Source organism: Myxocyprinus asiaticus, chromosome 21 (genome assembly GCF_019703515.2).
Source record: "Myxocyprinus asiaticus isolate MX2 ecotype Aquarium Trade chromosome 21, UBuf_Myxa_2, whole genome shotgun sequence".
Classification (NCBI taxonomy): domain Eukaryota; kingdom Metazoa; phylum Chordata; class Actinopteri; order Cypriniformes; family Catostomidae; genus Myxocyprinus; species Myxocyprinus asiaticus.
In genome coordinates this window covers 36,277,566-36,289,062 of record NC_059364.1, presented here as the reverse complement: position 1 = coordinate 36,289,062, position 11,497 = coordinate 36,277,566, and positions in this window count along the sequence as shown.

The window sequence follows — 11,497 nt, the reverse complement described above, 5'->3', positions numbered from 1 at the left end:
ATGTTTAACCATTTAGAATATCGTATAATGGATAATAGAATATCTTACAATAAAATAAAATATGACTTTATTACTGTAATCCCAGAGAGGCAATTTAGTTATGGACACACATAGTGGAAGAGACAAACACAGACACTGGGGAACAGATGAAGACACAAGTACATTAGTGTGTACAGGGTAATTTATATGAATGCATATGGTGCCTTTGTCAGACAAGAAACCTGAGGTTTTGCATGTTTTACGGTTTTTCTCAATCGCTTTGGCACAATCGTTGAATGACTATTAAACTTCGTCAAACTACATGACTAACTATATGAACATTAGGTCATTTGTTCACATGACTATAGTCATTTATAATTGCTTTGGCACAAAATGCATTGAGTAAGCCTTGCAGATCAAAATAGTTTGCATTCGTTTGTTATTGAATGATATTACTCTCAAATGCAATTATGCACATGTTCATTGTGTAAATCCCTACATGCTAAATAGAACAACAAACAATCGCTATAACCTGTCACACATATATTAAATACTGTGGAAGCGGGGGTGTGGTCAAGCATCCGTCCGGAGAGAGAGAAAGCGGTAAGGGTGCTTGCACCTGAGCTAGATTATGTATAACACCTGTTTCTAATTACAGTGAGCATGGGGAGAGCGGCATATAAGCAGCCATGCCACCAGCGGGGGGGGGGGGAGAGAGTCTGGCACAAGGAAGGCCACGGTGCTCCTGAAGCAGTTGCGTTCATTCTGTTGTATTTGTTAAGCTGATGTGTTTAAGTAACTATGTGCCTGTAAAAGCTAATGTGTTTAAGTGACTACATGCCTGTGAAGCTGATGAGTTTGTGAAGTTGAAAAGCACTGAAGTGGCTGATTAAAAGTCTTACCTGAGCCTGGAAAAACCCACTTCCCTGTGAAGTTTGTTACACTGGTGCCGAAACCTGGGATCCTGAAGTACGCCCCATGGAGTCCTCGCAGTTGGCCGAGATCCTCAAATCCCTCGTCGGCCTACACCAGACGCACCAACAATCCCTGCTTGAGCTTCATTAAGACCAAGACAGCTGGTTCTTTGAGATCCTACGAGCTCAAGCAGAGGACCGCCATGCGATTCGGAGCCTCCTCAGCCAGGAGAGAGCCCGGCCATGACCCCAGACAACCACAGCCCCTTGCCCCCACCCACACTTCTGAAGATGAGGGCGGAAGATGACCCGGAAGCCTTCCTCGTCTTATTTGAGTGTACCGCCAAGATCTGGAGCTGGCAGCGAGATCAGTGGGCGGCCTGGCTTTTCCCGTTGTTGTCCGGGGTAGCCCAGTGTGCTGCACAGCAACTGCCGGCGGCTAACCTCCTGGCCTACGAAGACCTGGATAAGTCCATCCTGCAGCAGGTTGGCCGTAGTCCAGAGCAGTATGGGCAGCTCTTCCGGTCCATGAAGCTGGAGAAGACCGGCCGCCTGTTTGCTTTCACCCAACGGCTCCGAGATGCCTGCTGGAAATGGCTGCTGGCGGGGGATCGTGACATCACGGGAGTTGTTGACCAGGTGGTGCTGGAGCAGCTAATCCATCGACTGCCAAGAGGAATGGCGGAGTGGGTCCAGTGCCACTGCCCGGCGTCGCTGGAGGAAGCTGTCCGACTGGCAGAGGACCATTTAGCGGCGTACCAGAGGGCGGAAGAGCCCTCCCACTCTCTCTCCCCCTCCCCTATGTTTTCACCGATCTCTTCCCCCTCCCCTCTTCTCTCTCACTCTGCTCTCTCCCCAGAGCCCGTTCCTGCCCCCGGAGGCGAGGAGTCCCGCCACCGAAGCCAGTTCCCCGTGCGTGGGGTTTCCCATTGCCCACAGCATCAACAGTGCCCCGCCGCTCTCCCCCTCAGGTGGAAGTGTCAGGTGACACTTCCGACGCAGGTGCGGGCGCCTGGGCCAGTCTGCTGGAGTTGCGGGGATCCGGGACACTTCCGGGATCAATGCCCTGTGAACGGTGGTCCGGATCCCCGACACTCCACAGGTTGCCACTGATCAGGCCGGAGCGTACCGGATACTGGTAAGAATCAAGGGGGGTACTCACCAAGCATTGGTGGACACGGGTTGTAATCAAACCACTATCCACCAATGCTTGGTTCAACACGAGGCTTTGGGCACAGCTAAACTGGTGAGGGTGAAGTGTGTGCATGGGGATATTCACAACTACCATGTGGTGACCCTTGTGATTAAATTCCGGGGAACAAAACATAGAGTGGAGACCACGGTTAGTTCCCGCCTCACCCATCTGCTGATTTTGGGGACTAATTGGCCTGAATTTAGAAATGTATTAAAGGGAATATGCGCGGATTGGTCCTGCACAAAAGCAATGAGATGTGAGATGTGCGATGCTCTGGCAGGGGAGGCGGAGCCAGGGCCGTCTTCATCTGCTCCACATCAGGATGATGTGAGGGGGAGAGGCTGCAGCCCCTCCCATCCTCTGGGGATTTGCCAAAGGGGATTTCTCTTTGGAGCAGTCGCGAGACGAAACCCTCAAGCATGCCTTTTGACCAAGTGAGAGTGATCGATGGTCAACAACTCCAGCCAGGTGTCGCCCTTTCATATCCTTATTTCACAATTATAAACGAGCAGTTGTATAGAGTGACACAGGATGCTCAAACAAAGGAAGATACAACCCAGCTCTTAATACCGCGGATCCGTTGGGAAATGGTGTTCCAGGCGGCTCATTATAATCCCATGCTGGGTCAACAAGGGGAAAGAAAAACACTGAACTGCCTAATAGCCCGTTTGTATTGGCCGGGCATTGGCGGCGATGTCCGCAGGTGGTGTGTGGCATGCCGCAAATGCCAGCTGGTGAATCCACCAGCCACCCCAAAAGCACCATTGCGCCCTCTTCCGCTGATCGAGGTCCCCTTTGAGAGAATTGGAATGGACCTCGTCGGGCCATTAGAGTGGTCAGCACGCAGACATCGCTTTGTATTGGTCCTAGTGGACTATGCAACGCGATATCCAGAAGCAGTGCCTCTGCTCAACATCTCAGCACGCAGTGTTGTGGAGGCACTCTTCAAAATAATCTCTCGGGTGGGGATTCCGAAAGAAATCCTCACCGATCAGGGCACAACCTTTATGTCACGGACACTATGCGAGCTTTACGAATTATTGTGCATTAAATCAATCCGCACCAGCATTTACCATCCGCAAACAGATGGCCTGGTGGAGCGATTTAATAAAACCCTTAAAAATATGATTCGTAAGTTTGTGCACGAGGATGCTAGAAATTGGGACAAATGGCTCGATCCCCTGTTATACGCAGTACGAGAGGTCCTGCAAGCCTCCGCTGGGTTTTCCCCATTCGAGCTGCTGTATGGGTGGCGCCCACGCGGCATGCTTGATGTTATGCGCAAAGCTTGGGAGGAGGGACCTTCAAACAGTAAGAGTTAAATTCAATATGTTCTTGATCTTAGAGCAAAACTCCACACTATGGGGCAACTAACACAGGAGAATTTGCTCCAAGCTCAAGAACGACAGAGCCGACTGTATGACAGGGGAACTTGGCTGCGGGAATTTGCACCGGGAGATAAGGTACTCGTATTACTTCCCACATCGTGCTCCAAATTACTCACCAAGTGGCAAGGATCCTTTGAGGTCACACGACGAGTGGGGGATCTCGATTATGAGGTAAAGCGATCCGATAGAGGGGGCGCACGTCAAATATATCACCTCAACCTCCTGAAATTGTGGAGGGAGGCGGTCCCTGTGAAGTTGGCTATGGTAGTCCTGGAGAGGGCGGAGCTCGGGCCAGAGGTGAATACAAAACACAATCATTTCACCCCGGTCACTTGCGGAGACCACCTCTCACCGTATCAACTTGCAGAGGTTGCCAAGTTGCAAAAGGAGTTTGCAGATGTGTTTTCCCCTCTACCGGGTTGTACGAACCTGTCCAGCACCACATCGAGACCGAGCCGGGGGTCGTGGTACATAGCCGTCCCTATCGATTGCCCGAGCACAAAAAGAAAATTGTCTGGGAAGAATTGGATGCAATGCTCGATATGGGGGTAATAGAGGAATCCCACAGCGATTGGTCCGGCCCAGTTATTCTAGTTCCTAAGAGTGATGGGTCTGTACGGTTCTGTGTGGATTATAGAAAAGTCAACGCAGTGTCTAAATTTGACGCATACCCAATGCCTCGCGTTGATGAGTTGCTTGATCGGTTGGGCACTGCTTGATTTTATTCGACAAGGATTTGACAAAGGGTTATTGGCAGATCCCCTTGACACCAATTTCCCGTGAAAAAACAGCCTACTCCACGCCGTTTGGATTACACCAATTTGTGATGCTTTCATTCGGTTTGTTTGGAGCCCTGGCTACGTTTCAGCATATTATGGACCGAATCCTCAGGCCGCATTTGGCTTATGCAGCATCTGAGGGCGGTTCTGAGATCGCTGAGATGAGTGGGACTCACAGCAAACCCCAAGAAGTGCACGATTGGGAGGGTAGAGGTACGGTATCTGGGGTTCCACTTGGGCCATGGGCAGGTGCATCCCCAAATTGACAAGACTGCTGTGATTGCGACCTGCCTGAGGCCCAAGACCAAAAAGGGGGTGAGACAGTTCCTGGGGCTGGCTGGCTATTATAGGAGATTCATGCCTAATTATTCGGATGTCACCAGCCCGCTGAATGATCTCACTAAAAAGGGAGCTCCAGATCCGGTCCAGTGGACGGAGCAGTGTCAACAGGCGTTCATGCAGGTTAAAGCCACACTTTGTGGGGGGCCGATTTTACATTCACCCAATTTCTCTCTCCCTTTTGTCTTGCAGACGGACGCTTCAGACAGAGGGCTGGGGGCCGTGCTCTCACAGGTGGTGGAATGGGAGGAGCGCCCAGTGCTGTACATTAGCCGCAAGCTCTCGCTGAGGGAGACTAATTACAGCACCTTTGAAAAGGAGTGTCTCGCCATCAAGTGGGCGGTCCTCACTCTCCGGTACTACCTGTTGGGGCGGGCTTTCACCATCTGCTCGGATCATGCCCCACTCCAATGGCTCCACCGCATGAAGGATACCAACGCGTGGATCATCCAGTGGTATCTGGCTCTCCAGCCCTTTAAATTCAAGGTAGTCCACAGACCAGGAGCGCAGATGGCTGTCGCCGACTTCCTTTCCAGAAATGGAGGGGAGTGGTAGACAGGCCGGATGTCTCCCCAGCCTGAGTCAGGCAGTGGGGATATGTGACAGCGGGGGAATGGTCAAGCGTCCGTCCGGAGAGAGAGAAAGTGGTAAGGGTGCTTGCACCTGAGCTAGATTATGTTTAACACCTGTTTCTAATTCCAGTGAGCATGGGGAGAGCGGCATATAAGCAGCCACGCCACCAGCAGAGGGGGGGAGAGAGTCTGGCACAAGGAAGGCCACGGTGCTCCTGAAACTGTTGCGTTCATTCTGTTGTATTTGTTAAGCTGATGTGCTTAAGTAACTACATGCCTGTAAAAGCTAATGTGTAAGTGACTACGTACCTGTGAAGCTGATGAGTTTGTGAAGTTGAAAAGCACTGAAGTGGCTGATTAAAAGTCTTACCTGAGCCTGGAAAAACCCGCTTCCCTGTGTTCTCCTTCCCTTCTGCTGTGAAGTTTGTTACAGATACATAATAGTTATGTGGTATTTTTATGATAGTTGTCAGGTGGATAGACTTAGGCTAGATGGGGAACAATTCAATTTCCTCACAATTTAGAGCAACCAAATGCAAATGATGTCCAGTTTAGCTGACAGGTGAAACTCATAACCTATCAGTTCTCAAACACATTTATACTGCAAGGATAAGACTGAATTTCACAGCTGTGGAATATGGAGCAGGCAGGAGACAGACAGGGGCAAGAGCCTGCTCATGCAAGAGGAAGGGGCATTAGAGTGTGGGGTGGTATGGTGAGGGGGAGAGGAAGAGGAAGAGGGCGAGGGGGGTACAGAGGACGAGGAAGAGCCAGAGAAAGGCAAAGGCACAGAGAAATCTCAAATGAGATGCGGGCAACAATTATAGACCATATCATCAACCATGGCCTAAGTAAGACAGAGGCTGGTCTGAGAGTGCAGCCTAATCTGGGCCTGTCCATGGTGTCGTCAATATTCCAGACATTCAGGAGAGAAAACAGGTGTGTAATCAAATATTGTACTGCAATATTCCTTCACTCTGGTATTCCAGTAAACTTAGCCAATGCATGTCTCAGAATTTATGTAGAATACATTGACATTTCTGTGCTGTATTTTCTGTCTAGGATTGAGCGTCTGCCCCATGGTGGTGGCAGAAGATCAGATTTCACTGCTCAACAAAAGCTTGAAATTTGTAATATGGTCGTAGCAAACAATGCTATTAGACTAAAAAATATTAAAAGTGCAGTCATACAAGATGACGGCATCTTTCAAAATGTCAACACCGTCAGCCTCTCCACAATTGATAGGAGTGCTGAAGAGAAATCAGATTGCAATGAAACAACTCTACAAGGTACCTTTTGAGAGAAATGGTGAGAAAGTGAAGGAGCTGAGGTACCAGTATGTACAGGTAAGAATTCATCATTGTACACTACACAGTGCTGTAATCCCCTTGTCTTTCAGTATTGACAAGTACAACCTGTTTATGCAGAATGTTACACAATGTGGGATATGTGTAACTGTATGATTTACAATATCTACTGTAAATTATTTCCTAAATTGCTTTACTACCTTTTATCGAGTGATTGAGCTGGAGGCTGATGAATCCCTACACATTTTTGAGTATGTTGATGAGGCAGGATTCAACTTGACCAAAGTCAAATATTATTGGTCACCGAGCCACCGTTTGTGTGCCAGGCCAGCGTGGAGGGAACATTACAATGTGTGCTGCCATATGTGGGAATGATGTACCCTGCCACATTCCCATCATTGGGCCCTATAACACACAACGTCTCAATTTACTGAAAACTCTTTACATGGATCTCATTCCTGGGAATGAGTGGAGGTTGGTAAGACATGACTTGCCAGCGTATGTTATAGTTTGGGACAACGTAAGTTTCCATTGCTCAAATACAGTCAGGGAATGGTTTGTTGCCCACCCACGTTTTTTTGATGGAGTTTCTCCCACCATACTCCCCATTCCTAAATCCCATTGAGGAGTTCTTTCTGCATGGAGATGGAAGGTCTATGATCACCATCCTCATGACCAGTTGTCCTTACTGGGTGCAATGGATGCTGGTTGTGAGGATATCACAGCAGATTGTTGTAGGGGGTGGCTGTGTCATGCCAAAAGATTTTTCCCTCATTGCATTGCAAGGGAGGATATCAGGTGTGATGTAGATGAAGTGTTGTGGCCAGACAGAGAGGAGAGATTGGAAGACCCATGAGGTTGATGAACTTGCAGCATATTTTATTTTTTTATTGCATGTATTGTAGTTCCTGAATTTTGCTGTTGTGTATTTTATTTTTTTATTTTTTATGTATTTTCGGTTGGCTATAAAGTGTGTACAAACAATGATGAGAAATGTTTGAAAGTTTTGTTGAAAGTATAGTGTGTGTCATGAATTTTTGACATCAATACTATTCAGTTGCCTACATATACAATGTTAGCAATTGGACAATATTACATAGTGGGTAACTATCACACTTTCAGAGTACACTGTCATTTGACAAGATGTCTTTGCATTTTGACTGTCTTGGTCTAAGCAATGATAAAGGAACCTTTTGTTTTGATGACAGTGATTTATTCATTGATGGATTTATTTACATTTGAAACATGATTGAGGTGATTACTCAATCAAAACTTGAATAATCACCTTTTGCAGGTCACATAGGGTGGTGTGCTGAATGTACCACGTGATGTGAGGATTGTACTTAGAGTTTTGACAATTGTAAATGTGCCAGATCAATTGAGAATAAATGTAATATGGGGCATGTTGATCCCATCCATGCACAAGACAGACAGATAGATAGACAGATATATTGTGAACAGATGGATAGGAAGATAAATAGACAGAGATATAGATAGATAGCATATTTTAATATGGGGCATGTTGATCCCATCCATGCACAAGATTGAATGTGCCATGCTATATATGATTCTTGTCATTGAGTTTAAGTTTGTTCAGAAGGGCCTTTCATGTGTTTGTCAAAACAAAGAAGCATTGTCCATGATTTCTGAAACTGAGTTGCAGACATTGATTTCTAATGCACTAAGTATGAACATAGATGCTGGCATTTTGGCAATGCTGGTAATGGAGTAAGCTTGAATACCCTCAAAGAGCCCTAAATGGCCACTTCTATTCTTGCTACACAGAGCCTACACACTCATAAACCATGCACTATCAATGTCTCAAAGGGGCATTCATTTTCATCCTACTGTTGATGTCATCATTTGGAGTCACACCACATGCTAGACTCATGTGAGGCCATATAGAGTAGGCTAGAATATCTTTGACTAATGTCATTGGAGGCTGAGAATCAGCCTCAGGGAAATGTCTTGATGTCTAAATAAAATAACCATTCATTCTCAAGTAGACATCACTCTTCTCATTATTGTGGCTGAAACAAAAGTACACAGAGCTCAAAAAGACCAGAGAAATTGTAGAGTAAGTGGTGGATGCATCAAATGGAGAGTTTTCATTTGCATATTTATAAAGACTGTGCTCTCCTTAATCATTTTAGACTTCAATGGTTCTAACATTTAGATTTATGCTGATGCTTTGCACAAATAAATAAATGACAGTATGTGTTCAATTGAATTAGTATTCACATTACAATAATTAGTATGAATTGGATGGATGGACGGACAACAGACAGACAGACAATAGATAGATAGATAGATAGATAGATATATAGACAGAATGATTGATTGATAGATAGATAGATAGATAAACAGACAGACAGACAGAATGATATATAGATAGACAGACAGAATGATAGATAGATAGATAGATAGATAGATAGAGTTTTTGTTAATCTGAATTAGTATTCACATGGGCCTCAATCAGTAGCTGATTAATAGCCCTCAGTTGGGTCCTGAAAATCTCTGGTGGTGTAAACTGAGCATACAAGTGTTGCAAAAGCACTCAAGTGTAGTTACAAGTGCAAATTCATGAGAAAAAGTGAAGAGATGCAAACATTACAACAAATTAGCCACATGTTCCTAAAAGTCCTACAATAAGATTGAAAATAATACTTTGTCTTCTTTGTAACTGGTGTTTTTTTTATTTTTTTTTTTATCATTAATTCAAAGATTTTGTCTTATTTCATTTTACAGTATAAAGAACTAGGATCATGGCACTATGTAAAAAATATATATTTATCTTATCTTTATCCATTCTGCATTTGATTTATTTTTCTACATTTTTATGTTTTTATGATTTTATTGAATTAGTCAAGCAGTCTACACAAACACTTCAAAAAATTTTGTTCCCAGAGGGGAAAAACATACATAAAAGATTCACTATGCATATAGGGTACAATTACAGTATGTAGCCTACTCAAAATGAGTTACAGCCTAAACAAATCACTAATAAATTGAATGAAATACACAAATAAAATTTCACAAAAATAAAATTAATTCACAAATAAAAAGAATGAGATTTATAAATATATGTTAGGAGTTTCACAAAAATAAAGTGAATTCACAAATAAATAAAATGAGATTTGCAAATATAAAAATTATTTATAAGTATATTTTTTAACTCACAAACACAACTCTGTCCAGCATTCATTGGTGAATCGCACGCATATATTTGTGGATCGATTCCTGTGCATTTGCAGATCGCTACACGCATTTGTTGATTTTGAAACAAATCTAGCGTCAAGATGTGTACACAAATCTACAAATACGTGGACTCCACCCATTGTCTACTCAAGCCAATCAGATAATGGCCACATTACTCGGACCAATCGTAGCACGTTCTACCTTCAACCAATCATGCTTCGTTCTCCTATCAGGGTGGGACCAGAGTCACAGCACTCTCATGAGCATGGAATCAAGCGCATACAGATATGCTCCAAGACCGCAAACTTTTAAAGAAACAGTCGCCATCAGAGGAATACAGTGATTTAAGGTTCGTATCATTTTCTCTCAGTTATAAGCGTGTAGTGTCTTGTTAAATGTCAACAGCTGAAAATTGCCCATTTGTAGAGTGTCCTGATCATTAGATTTATAACTAACCTGGCTGACTGTATGAGTCTTCTATTTTAATTTTAACCAAGTTTCTTGACTGAAATGAGTCATCAAAACCTTTACTCTTAATGTTACATGGCAGATCCAAACAGACATACTACTAGACATTACAAAAGGTCAGTAGTACAGATAGCGTCTTTATAAAACATGAATCATATTAGATGATCATAGGAGCACAAACCATAAATTAATACCCTATATTACACAGTGTACCAGATCTGCTATGGCATTAATATGGTTTCACATTTTGTTAATGTATTAAAAAATTTTTTTTTATTGATTTATATTTTTAGCACGTTAACCCTGTAAAATACACAGTCTCACTTATTTACTCAGGAAGTGTATGGGCTGTCAGATACAGAAGGACAATAATAATAATAATAATAATAATAATAATTAAAAGAGTTGCGAGGACACTGGAGAACTGGTGCTCTATGCTCCACATCACAAAAAGATGGAAACAGTTGTGGGACTTTTGTGCTACTGGTGGTAAGACATCACAAAGCTCCATGGCCCAATCTTGTTTGTGGAACATGCTCTTTTCTATACAGTAATGGACTTGTTTTTAACGTGTAATACTATTTTTTTTCCAATCATTTGTGCAGAATGCTCTTACCCTGCCTTGGAGTATCCGTCCCAGACAACTGATACAACACAATGACATGGCAATGAGGATGTTCATGTACAACAAACTCGAGCAAAATGCAAGCACTCCAGTTGTAATGTTCAATTCCTGTGTTTGTGTGTGTAAATACATGTACTCACAATTATTGTCTTTTGTAGTTACATGCATGACAACCTGTAATTTTTAACCAAAAAAATCATACCTTTTAGCCAACAGACTTGCTTTAAAGTGAAAAAAAAAACAGACACTCTTTAAAACCTATTTACCTCAAAATGCCTTGATAGAACTCAAAGATTTGTCAACTAAATGACAAAAAATATTTTGTCAAATGAGATGAGTCATAATTTATACTCATATTTATGTTGTTCTAAACCCAAACAACTGACTGTCTTCTGTGGGAGGAACTCAAAAGGACAGCTGTCCATAACTCTCTCTCTCTGCCACACTGCTGTCTCCAGTCGGCTCTTATCCCTCTCGGGCTAATCAGCCCAATTAGGGGCCGGGAGTGCGGAATCACAACCCGCCCCGCCCTTCGCCCTGCTACATACAGGTTTTTTAAAAAATATCAGGGTGAGTAAATGACAGAATTTTCATTTTTAAGTAAGTCAACCCAAAGACAATGTTACATTTTATTTACATTTTGTTTTGCACTTTCATTTCAAGACATGACATTGTAACTTAAAAGAAATCTGACATAACAGAAAAATAAACAATCTCATATTACACATTTTAA